The sequence below is a fragment of the Hemitrygon akajei genome, chromosome 30, assembly GCF_048418815.1.
Source record: "Hemitrygon akajei chromosome 30, sHemAka1.3, whole genome shotgun sequence".
Classification (NCBI taxonomy): Eukaryota; Metazoa; Chordata; class Chondrichthyes; order Myliobatiformes; family Dasyatidae; genus Hemitrygon; species Hemitrygon akajei.
This window is the reverse complement of record NC_133153.1, coordinates 17364756-17377100: the sequence shown is the minus strand read 5'-3', so window position 1 is coordinate 17377100 and position 12345 is coordinate 17364756. Positions and strand designations below refer to the sequence as shown.

Below are 12345 nucleotides of genomic sequence, written 5' to 3'. Positions count from 1 at the left end.
ATTGCAAAGTACTGAGATTATGATTCGGAAGTACTTCTGAAACCCGGTTACTACTTAGGTTCACTGTCCACAAAACCCTGAACTCAAAAGGAGATCTTAAGCCGTATCTGATATAGGTATCTACGGGGACCCTCACTAGACGGAAGTTATACTGTGTCCACCTACTCTTCAAAGACCAGCTTACTTCCCTGTCTAGCCTCTGCAGTGAGGTTTAACTGCCATACCCACGATTTCAGTGATGGGTTCCCCCTCCCTACCAAGGAGGAGATACTTCCAATTAACGAAGTAGCTTAATCACAGTTTTTTTTTTATGATACATGTTTCAAGTTAGACAAATATTTCTTAACACACATTTAAAACTCAGATTTCTGATTCATTAAAAATAATTAATAAACTACAAAGGATCTCCAAACGCAAGCACAATTCCTACAGACTAAAAGAAATGCCAGTGAGCTGCAAACAAATAAGTTGTCCTTCAAAGGTGGAAATCAAAGGTGGAGAAATAAATTCTTTCTGTCACCCCATCTTCCTGTCATTCACCTTGTCACTCCCAACAAAACCCAATGCTTTCTAACATTTAAATTGCCTCGCTACAAGTCGGCATTAAATTCATGTGATGCTTTTTCAGATACTTTTGCCAGGACAAAGTAATTCAGACAGATGGTCTATGATCTTCTGGGGACAGAGATCACAGGCACCAAAATGAATTCTGTGAGGGCTGTCTCACTGAATACACAAATATCCCAACTATTGATGTTCACCTGTACCTGTGAATTTACCCCATTGTTTCATGTTTGGTTGATTCATATAAGAATGTCTCATGGTCACGTCACTTTTCAAACCGTATCTCCTGAGCAGCCAGTCCCCTGCTGTGGGTTGGCAGCCCGTGTTCTGTAAACAGTGTTACTTGTTTGCAAAACTGCCTTTTTCACTTTTTGCTTACAATTGACATTAAGAACAGAGACTGTTCCTTGTTTACCGCAAGAAGCTGAGCAAGGAATTTTGGTTAGAAGTTTAACTTTGTCACAAACAACCTAACCCCTTTGGAAAGGTCATGTTGCTGTGCTAGAAAGCTAAGGTGAGCCTCTTGGACTCTGGAAGGTAAATATCCTTCACACTGCAAAACATGCAGCAGGACTACAAGTTCCTACAGACCACAATGAGTGAATAATCAGCTTATTGTGAGGGAGAACTGTTGGCCCGGACACCAAATCCACTTGCAGTTCTTCAGAATGCTGGGATCTTTGGAATCCACTTGAGCAGAAGCAGTAAGCAGAAAGTCAAGGCTTCCTGTGGTGTCACACTCCTGCAGTACTTCAGTGAGGCTCTGAGAGAGACATTGGGCTGATCTGCTATGCAAACTGAGCTGACTGCTTCCTCTTTTTTTTTTAGGTAATTATGAGGGCCGACGTACAGGGTAAGAATGTGTGTAAAATCTGTAGGGACATAAGGGGAGGAATAAAACTACTAGCTAATCTAAAGAGGCCATATAATATTAAAAAGAAAAGGAAATATTTGAAACATTCACCATGTCAGGCAGCATCTGTGAAAAGAGAAACAGTTAACGTTTCAGGCCTGGGACCCATCACTAGAACTCAAAAGGTCCTACTGTGAATGCCAATCAGCCACTTGACCTAGTGAAGGAAGGCCTTCCTCCCACACAAGAGCACAATTCCCAGGCAAGGAATTTTCTTCAGAGCTCAAGCCCTGAGCCATTCCCAGGGTTAAGCTTCAAAGTGCCGGGAACTGTTCCCTTCAGCGTAGGAGAACACTTGTGGGTTTATATTTTAGCAAGGGAGGGGAGGCTGCTTTTCAAAACAGGATCAAAGAATCCCACTGAGGCCTGGCATTCACTTAAGATGAATAGCAGCACTTCTTTTGAAATACGTCTAAAGAAATCTACACCCCGGTATGTCTAATTTTTAAATTGAATGTTTATCTTGGAAGTGACTTCTATCTTGTTGGTTCAAGAGTGCTCTTCTCTCAGCTCTGCAATGCCTGTGAAAGTGGATTCCAAAGATTGCTATTAACAGGGTTAGGGTGCACAGGTCGGGGGGGAGGGGGAGCTAGAGGGGAAATTACTTCCATATGGTGGAACTATACGAGAGAGGGGAATGTGGGCAAAGTCAGACCCAGCCAGTCAGTACGCCACAGTTATATCTACTGACAGACTGGTTGCTACAATTGCACATCTGCTTTATTGCTGCCGATTCTGGGAACTGTCGACCTGCTCTCCTCTCAGAGAAAGGGAATTAAGTCCCTAACCTCCTGGTTCCTCACCTCCTCCCCCACCAGATAACCCATCTCCAGATTCTTTGAAGGTCTCCGGGGTATTCTAATTTCTCGACAGTGAAACTTACAACCAAGCAACCTTGAAATAGACCAGACAACCGCTCAGGCCCATCAGCTAAAGCAATATTTGGCCAGGGAGCGCTAGTTTCCAGTGCCCTTTGATAGTAGGAAGACAAGAGGCTCATTTTCACATTTGAGAAGACGCAGGTGACACTTTTAATGGCAATGACCTTGTTTAGTGAGGCTGCAAATAGCCTTTATTTTTTTACAATCTCAGGATCAGAAAATCCTGAGAGTGTGCAAAATCGGGCCCACTGCTTCCCCCCCCCACCCCTTTGGGAGCTGGAGGAGAGTTAAACCTTAGGACTGTCCCTGTACAATCAGATTTCTAGAGTAGCATTACTCTTCATTTTAACCAATCAACCATTAGCGTCACCATTTTGCAATCCCCCTGCATATGCATATTTATTTGTTAATTAACATGAGTAATTTCCATCCTGAAAAGCACAGAGCAAATTAAGTGCTTGTAGAGGACACGGGCTGCATGGCAGCATGGTGGTTATCATAATCCTTTACAGTGCCAGCAACCTGGGTTCAATTCCCACCACTGCCTGTGAGGAGGCTGCACATTCTCCCCATGACCTGGTGGGTTTTCTCCAGGTGCCCTGGTTTCCTCCCACAGCTCAAAAACGTACCAGTTGGTAGATCAACTGGTCATTGTAACTTGTCCTGTGATTAGGATAGGAATAAATCGGGGGACTGCTGGGGAGCACAATTCGAAGGGGCAGAAGGGCCATTTCGCGCTGTATCTCAATAAATAAATAAATAAATAAATAAATAAATACGATGCTGAAAAAAATCCTAACAAGAGTCACAGGCTTAACTGTTGTCAGAGCATGAAACAGCAGACCTGTTTGGAGCAGATTATTTACACATGTTTAAACCATTAGGAAAGCCACCGTGTTTATTTATCTTCACTGTAAAACTTCCCTCAGACTCTTTGGAATTTTAGCAGACAGAATATTTATTTAGCCTTGCTGAAATTGCAAATGGACGCACCATTTGAGCACCAATGGAGTGCAGTGAACCACATGAACTGAGCTTCTTTGTAAGGTTGTAAAGGGTTCAAAACAGCTTCAAACACAAGAATTTTTTTTTAACCAACTTTCTGAAAAGTGAACCTGTGCAAGACAGAGCCCCAGGAGACCCTACAGTGCAGCTAAAATGTGATTTTAAAAGCTGATGCACTGCAGTCAAGAGTGTACAGAAACACCAGTCCTGTTCAGTACATTCTGATTCCAAAGCCAGCAATTTTAACCTCGCAGTTTCTGTAGAACATCAAACCAGTGAAATGTGGTCTCATTTTCTTCAGCATCCTAATCTCCCGGACAGTAGAGTGTTTGCATTAAAAATGCCAATCTCTTTATATTATTGACTGCTTCAATGCCGGCAAGTTTTCAGATACACCTGGAGGAAATCTGTTCAAGAGGGAGATGTGCCGAATGAGAACAACGTCTGCTGTGCCACCAACAACAAGTGGCAGCTGCAAAAGGAGAGACTGAACAAAAGATCCAACCACAGCCACCGCTTACTCCTGCCCGCGCTGCACCAGAACACGTGGACCCGGGATTGGCCTCTATACCCATCTGAGGACCCACCAATAGACAACCCCCCTTAGGAGAGAGAACATTATTCTCGACTCGAGTGATTGCACCATGCAGACAAGTTACAAAAAAACCTGTCAAGTTTGAAGTTCAATGTCTTAAAATGCCTTGTCATGCTAATTGCCACAGGTTTTCTAAAAGATAGAGGTATACAAAATTATGAGGGGTATAGGCAAGAGGTTTTTTTTCCACTGAGGTTGGGTCATGGGATAAGGATGAAGAGTGAAAAGTTTAAGGGGAACATGAGGGGAAAATACTTCACTCAGAGGGTCGTGAGCATGTGGAACAAGCTGCCAGTGCCAGTGGGGTATGCAAGCTCAATTTCAACATGAAGTTTGGATAGGTACATGAATGGTAGAGGTATGGAATATTATGGTCCTGGCACAGGTCAATGGGGGTAGGCAGTTTAAATGGTTCAGCATGGACTAAATGGGCTGAAGGGACTGTTTCTGTGCTGTACTTTTGTATAACTCTATAACTCCAAGATTTGAACCCTCAGGTAGAAGAAAAGGAAGTAAAAGCCCATCCTTTTACCTCCACAGATGCTGCCTGGCCTGCTGAGTTCTTGCAACAGCTTGTTTTCTGATATCTACACTGTGCTATAACTTCTGTCGCTTCTGTTTTTGCTGCTTATATATTTACAGGGTTACATACCACGATGAGTTAACTGCAGACCCTAAGTTAATGTTTATATAGTCATAATGCAGCAAAAATATCAGCCTTTGGAGAACAGATTTTTCTTCAAGTTACAATTTTTTCCATCTGCTAATTACTGACCTGTCAGAGTACTTTAAACAATTATACCTGATGTGTTAAATTGAAAAACATAAAATAGAAAATAAAGTGCTTGATAAAAAAACCACAGGGATCTTCAATTTTTGAACACTTAAGATAATCACGCATTTGTCATAGTTAAAGCTTTATAATAAGAAAATTGCAAAAGGCGTGAAGCAGCAGCCACAAATAATGAAAGTGACGTGGACTTAGTTCAAAATTATAATTAATATCTATTGGCTGAACTATAATTTTTAATGTGTTTGGACTACTGACTAGTAATTCAACACCACCCCCTAGTGTTCATCTGCTGACACTGACTCAGTGCGGAATGGCCTGACAACAGCAGGGCTGCACTTTTTGCTAATGGTCACAGTGAAGTTTCTGAGCTGGAAATGTTGCAGAACCAACCTTCAACTTGCACTGGAACAGAAACTACTTTCGAAAATCTCACTAGAAAGTAGTAGCTGTAACCTAAAGTGTCAAGTTGAAATGGTAGCGGAGGGTAGCACAAGAGATACAGATAACACAGCAGCTCTTCACAGCCCCAGAGATGCGGATTCAGTCCTGGCCTCTGGTGCTAACTTGTGTGGAGTTTGCATGTTCTCCCTATAACTGCCTGCAGGTGTTCTGATCTCAAAGTAGGTTAATTGTCCACTGTATACAGTAAATTACCTCTTGTATGGAAGTTGTCCTGTCCAAGACCGGAAGAAGCTGCAGAAGATCGTGAACCTAGCCCAGCACATCACATAAACCAGTCTTCCATCCTTGGACTCAATTTACACCACACGTTGTCGGAGCAGTGCTGCCAGGATAATCAAGGATAAGTCCCACCCAGCCAACACACTTTTTGTCCCACTTCCCTCCGGGAGAAGGTTCAGGAGCATGAAGATTCATACGGCCCGATTTGGGAACAGCTTCTTTCCAACTGTGATAAGACTGCTGAACAGATCCTGACCCGGATCTGGGCCATACCTTCCAAATATCTGGACCTGACTTGTACTACCGTACTTTCCCTTTTCTATTTTCTAATTATGATTTATAATTTAAATTTTTATTATATTTACTTTGATTTGTACAAATGTTTGTACTTCAGGGAGCGCAAAGCACAGAAACAAATATCACTGTGATGATTGTACGCTCTAGTATCAATTGTTTGGTGACAATAAAGTATTTGTATTTGTAATTATTTGTACATTTATTAAGTGTTGAAAGGGGCAGGGAGAAGGTATTGATGCAAATATGGGCAGAATAAAAATGGAATTAATATAGGATTAATGTAAGTAGCTGGTTGATGGTTGGTGCAGACTTGATGGGCAGAAGGGCCTATTTCTAGGTGGTATGTATTTATGATTACAAATATATAAATTTTCCATCTTCAGCCTGCAATCCATGTCTTCATACCATCTGACTCCAATGTTCTACTTAATTCCTCTCAAGTTACTCCCAATACAATGCGCAAATTGTCCCAAAATGCAACTCCACAACCTGTCCCACTTCCCAACCCTTGTCCAATTTCTCCCAAATCTATGTAATATTCCAGCCCAACATCCCAGGCATAAACTCAGGCATAAAGTCCCTAGATCCCACTCTATCTCTTTCACATGAAGATGGTCATTGTTGGTACATTGGTGGTACAAATGTTACTTGCTAATTATAAGTCTGTGCCACCTTAAATTGTTGAGTTGTGACACAACTTCATTATAGAAGGAAAGTTACTGATAAAAAGCTGAATATGGATGTGCCTAGGACACATCTTTCAGCGACGTCTTTCGTTTGGAACTACATACTCTATACATCTTCCTATGCAAAGAGATTAGATTTATCTGTCACATGTACATCAAAACATATAGTCAATGCATTGCTCTGGTCAACAACCAATACAATCTGAGAAAGTGCTGGGGGCAGCCCGCAGATGTCGCTATACCTCTGGCGCTAACAGCATGCCTACAAGTCAGGAAACTATCAACTTCCGCCTTAAATATACGCACAGACATGGCCTCCACCACAGTCTGTGCATTCCACAGATTCCACAGATTCACTACTCTCTGGCTAAAAAAAAATCTTCTTTACCTCTATTCTAAAAAGTTACCCCTAAATTTTGAAGGCTGTGCCTTTTAGTTCCAGATACCCCACCCGAGGAAATAACCTCTCCACATCCACCATATCCAGTCCTTTCAACGTTTGGTAGGTTTCAATGAGATCCCCACGCATTCTCTAAATTCTCGTGAATACAGGCCCAAAGCTGCCAAACACTCCTCAAATGTTAACCTCTTCATTTCCGGAATCATCCTTGTGAACTTTCTCTGGACTCTTTCCAATCACAACACAACCCTTCTGAGATATATAGCTCAAATCTGTTGACAATAATCTATGTGTAGCCTGACAATTGTCTTATAATGCCTCTGCATTATCTCCTTGTTTTTATATTCTATTTCCCTTGAAATAAATGCCAACATTGCAGTTACATTCTTTAACCAGAGACTCCACCTGTAAATTAACTTTCTGGGAGTCTTGCATGAGCACTGTAAGTCCCTCTGCACCTCTAATGCTTGAACTTTCTCCCCATTTAGATAATAGTACGCACCATTGTTCCTTTTATCAAAATGTATTATCATACATTTCCCAACACTGTATTCTAGCTGCCACATTTTTGAACATTCTTCCAAGTTCTGCTGCAATCGCACTGCTTCCTCAGCACTACCTACCTCTCCACCTATCTTCATATTATCTGTAAACTTTGCCACAAAGCTATCCAGTGCTCCTTATTTCCATAATATTCAAAGCTCTATCAATCTTTGCTTTTAATATATCTCAGAAACCAAGACTCCACAATCCCCTTGGGTAGAGAATTCCAAAGTTTCCCTCCCCTCCGGATGAAGACATTTCTTCCCATCCTTGTCCTGAATGGCTGCTGATTCTATTTCCACCAGGGATAAGATTAGCACCGTACCTTCCTTATCAAGCTTTGTACATTTTCACTTTTAATTCTCCTAAACTTTAGAGAGTGTAGGCATAATTGCTTAACCTGTCCAGTGACCAAGCTAGTGAATCTTCATTGCAATCACTCTTTTCATAAATACATCCTTCGTTGCAGAGGGTCGGGTCAAGACTTGTACATGATATTCCATATGCAGTCTCACTAGGGCCTTTTATAATTGGAACAAGACATCACTCTACTCCTGCACTTAAATCCTCTTGCAATCATAGTTAATGCTTGTGTGTTAACCTTCAGCGATTCACGTACAAGGACATCCACATCCCTTTGAAAACTAACACCTTTCGATCTTTCAGCATTATAAAAGACTCTGTCTTTCTATATTTTTCTTAATAAAGGAGGATGGCTTCGCATATTTCCACATTTTCCATTTGTCATGTTTGTACCGATTCACTTATCCCGTTTGTATCCTTCAAAAGCATCTCAACAGCCTCATTGCTACTAACACTGACACATAGCCTTACACTTGAAACCCTCTTCCAAATCACTGATATAAATTGTAAACTGGAGTCCCAACACTGGTTCTCCACTCCAAACCAATAATGACACATTTGTTCATTCACATTAGAGATTCTGTTCAACGTTCTGTTCAATGTTCAAACTTCTATAGATGCGTGGTGGACAGTGTGCTAACTGGCTACAGTGCGGCCCAGTATGGCAACACCAAATCCTTTCAGCAGAAAATTCTACTAAAGGTATGATTTCAGCTTAGTACATCACAGGTAAAGCCCTCCCAACCATTGAGCACATCTACATGAAACATTACAGTAGAAAAGCAGCATCCATCATCAAAGATCGTCACCACATGCTCTTTTCTTGCTACTGCCATCAGGCAGAAGGTACAACTGCCTCTGGACTCTCACCTCCAGATTCACGAACAGTTACAATCCTTCACCCAACAGGCTCTTGAACAAAAGGGAATAAATACACTCATTCTTCTTCAGCTGTTCCCACAGCTGATGGTCTCATGTTAAGGGCTCTCTATTTTGTTATTTATCGCTATTTATATATACTTGTAATTGCACAGTTTGTTGTTCATTGACACGAGGAAATCTGCAGATGCTGGAAATTCAAGCAACACACACAAAATGCTGGTGGAACACAACAGGACAGGCAGCATCTACAGGGAGAAGCAACGTCGACGTTCACTGATCCTGTTTACAGTTGGTGTTCTATAGGTTAGCTACATGTGCCGGCAGGAAAAGGCATCTCAGAGATGTTATGTGATTACATGTATGTAATCTGATAACAGATTTTACTTCAAACTTCAAATTTTGTTCATAATCACATGATACAGTTTAGTCCACGGACCATGTTTCTCCCGGGATCTTTGCACACAGGCTGCACCCCAAAAAAAACCCCTATCCAATAACTAAGTGTGTGTTATTGCCATTTATACCTAGTCTGAGCAGACAATCACTCACCAGAGTACTGTCAGGATGTCACATAATTGCAACACATATATGAGATGGCCACACACACAAAAAATGTGGAAGGAACTCAGCAGGTCAGGCAGTATCTATGGAAAAGAGTACAGGCCGAGACCCTTCATGAGGACTGGAGGAAAAGAAAAAGATGAGGCGTCAGCGTAAGATGGTGGGGGGAAGAGGAGGAAGAAACACAAGGTGATAGGTGAAACCAGGAGGGGGAGGTGTAAAGTAAGGAGCTGGGAATTTGATTGGTGAAAGAGATACAGGGCTGGAGAAGAGCAAATCTGATTGCAGAGGACCAAAGGCCATGGAAGAAAGAAAAGGGGGAGCAGCACCAGAGGGAGGTGATGGGCAAGTTAGGAGGTAAGGTGAGAGGGAGGAATGGGAAAGGGGAATGGTGAAGGAGAGGTGGGGGTGTAGGGGGGCAAAACCAGAAGTTCAAGAAATCGATGTTCGTGCCATCAGGTTGGAGGCTACCCAGACGGAATATAAGGTGCTGTTCTTCCAAACTGGGTATGGCTTCCTCGCAACGGGAGAGGAGGTCATGGACTGACATGTCGGAATGGGAATGGGAAGTGGGATTAAAATGGGTGGCCACTGGGAAATCCTGCTTTTTCTGGCGGACAGAGCGTAGGTGCTTGGCGAAGCGCTCTCCCAATTTACATCCGGTTAATCTATGACGTGGCCATTCCAAATTGAGAACTCAGAGTAAGTGGAAGAGACCAGGCAATTCATTGGATATTTCCTTTTCTGCACTACAAAGGAACGGGAAATTGCAAATCGATAAAGCTACGCTTCTAAAGCATTATTTGAGTGTGAAAGGTAATTGAATTCCAATAAAATTAATCAACAACTTGCATTTGCAGAAACACAAAAGATCCTTGGAAATCTGAGCAACACACACAAAATGCTGGAGCAATTCAACAAGTCAGGCAGTATCTATGGAGGGAAATAAACAGTCAACATTTCAAGCCAAAACCCTTCATCAGGACTTGCTTTTGCATGAGGTAAAACATCTCAAGGTGTGCCTCACTGAAATTCAACATTGGGCCAAGCAAGAAAATAACAAGACACGCGTTCAAATGAGGAAGATCAAAAGAGTTGCTGAAATTGATTCTGCAAGTATTTGCTAATGTTGTTTAGTACTTTCGCAGTTTCCAGAGCTGCAGGTTAACTCAGTAATGTCCATGCAAACCTCCGCGAAAACTAAAGCCTCAACACCTGGACTCCACTGATCAGCACAGCTCCTGATTAAACGGTACCTTTATTGACCATGTGCACTGATGTCTCTGTGCAAGCCTAACAACTGGACTAAGGGATTCAAAGTGGTCACTCAGCTGCACGGGTTACTTATCCTGCACGCCACACCAAGCAGGCCTGTTAGAACAAAATCAATGCTTTGTCCAAATCTGTAATGTTTCCCATTAGAAGCAGAACCATTTCTACAGGATTCGGCAGTCAACACAGATAGCTGACTAAAAGAGATTACGTGCAGAACTATTCCCGTGCACTGGCGACGTCTCCAGCTGGAATGATTTGAGAGTTCTGGAATCATTCTCATTCTGACTTGCAACAGCAGTCATTAAGTGAAGACACAATCTATTTCATTAACTTGTAAGTTAGCATAATCCCCAGGTACTTCCATGTCCTCAAACAGGCAGCAGAGAGCACAGTCCACTTGACAATGTGCTTTTGGATTGTCAGAGTGTAGACTTTTGGGCCTGGTCTCTGTGGTGCAAGCAAGGTGATTACTGAACTGATGGAGTTCTTTTCAGGGCCTCTGGGGCCCAGCTGGAAGGGAAGTGCAATCTCAGAACGGCTGCAGGATTGCCAGCCCATCCTGGGAGGGGGTCGACTCAACAGGAATGCCAATGTTAATTTAACTTGTCACTGCTGCCAGTAGACAGCTTAGAGAATAAGAGGGAAGTGGAGTTTAGCATCCGGTGATTCAGGATAACTGTGGGTTTAACAAGAGCACCAGTCTCTTCACTGCCACACTGTAATACTATAAAGCATTACTGTTCCAGGTCAGGTGGAGATGAATGGGACACCCCATCCCCCCACAACCCAACACTGTCTGCACAGGATTTGCCATGGAGTTGCAACACATTATTCAGTAGTGCAGCAAGTTGTGCTGCCCTCTCACAACTCAAGCAAACCAGGCTTGCATAGAGTTCTCTCTGTGACAACGTGTTTCCACTGACTACTCCAGCTTCCTCCCACATCCCAAAGATACCTCTCGTGTAGGTGAATGGGGAAACAACGAGGGAGAATAGGATTGCTCTGTGAGCTGGCGTAGCCTTGATGGGCCAAATAGCCTACTTCCATGAAGGATATACTTCTACTTAAGCAGATATGGAAAAATGCTGGGAAAATGGGAGGCAGGCTGTGTGAGCCAAGGGGCAGGTTTGAGGGTACAGGGTTACAGAGTAACAGGTGGGGGAATGTGACTGATAACGTAGTTCCAAAGCTAGTAAAGAATTGAAAGGCCAAATGGCTTCTTTCAAGGTTATCAGCATGTCAACATACAGCTGTATTATTGCCAACAAATCCCCCATCGTCAGCTTTCTGGGAAGCAAAACCGAACAGAAATTCAGATGGACCAGACACATCTGCACTACGGCGACAGGACCTTTTCAGAGGCTGGGTATCTCTCAGTATCTTTTCAGAGGCTCCTCTCCTGTTATTCCATGGTCTTTCTGCCATAAAGAATTCACAAGTAAGGAGTTTACCAGAAGATAAGCACTATCCAGAACAATGTGGACCATTGACAGGCACCTCGTCCACTACCCAGACACCCTGAATGTCCATTCCCTACACCAACAGCACATTGTGATACAAGACGCCTTGCAATCTGGGACTCAATTGACTAGTTTAAGTCACTTACAGAAATATGGGCATTCATTGCTAATCCCTAATTACTCTTGCAGTCTCTGGCTTGTCAGACAATCCCAATGGGTGATAGGGTCAGCCATGTTGCTCAAAGTCTGGAATCACTGGGTAGTACAGCAAGTGACCCTCCTGAACAGACATTATTAAACCAGCTGGATTTTTAACCATTTTCCAGTGGTCTCACCCTTTCACGTCCCATGTTTTATTTAATTTTATTAAAATTAACCAGTCTTGATAGAATTCAAAACCATCAGCACAAGGTTTGACAGAGTAGCTGTTGGAATATTTTAACTAA

The 12345-nt window shown here is 42.6% G+C and overlaps 1 protein-coding gene across 5 annotated transcripts in view; it reads right to left on the bottom strand.

Moving 5' to 3' along the window:
- Nucleotides 1-12345, bottom strand: part of LOC140718840 (multiple C2 and transmembrane domain-containing protein 2-like) — a 431322-nt gene that overhangs the window by 211679 nt on the left and 207298 nt on the right. The gene's annotated exons all lie outside the window — the stretch shown is intronic.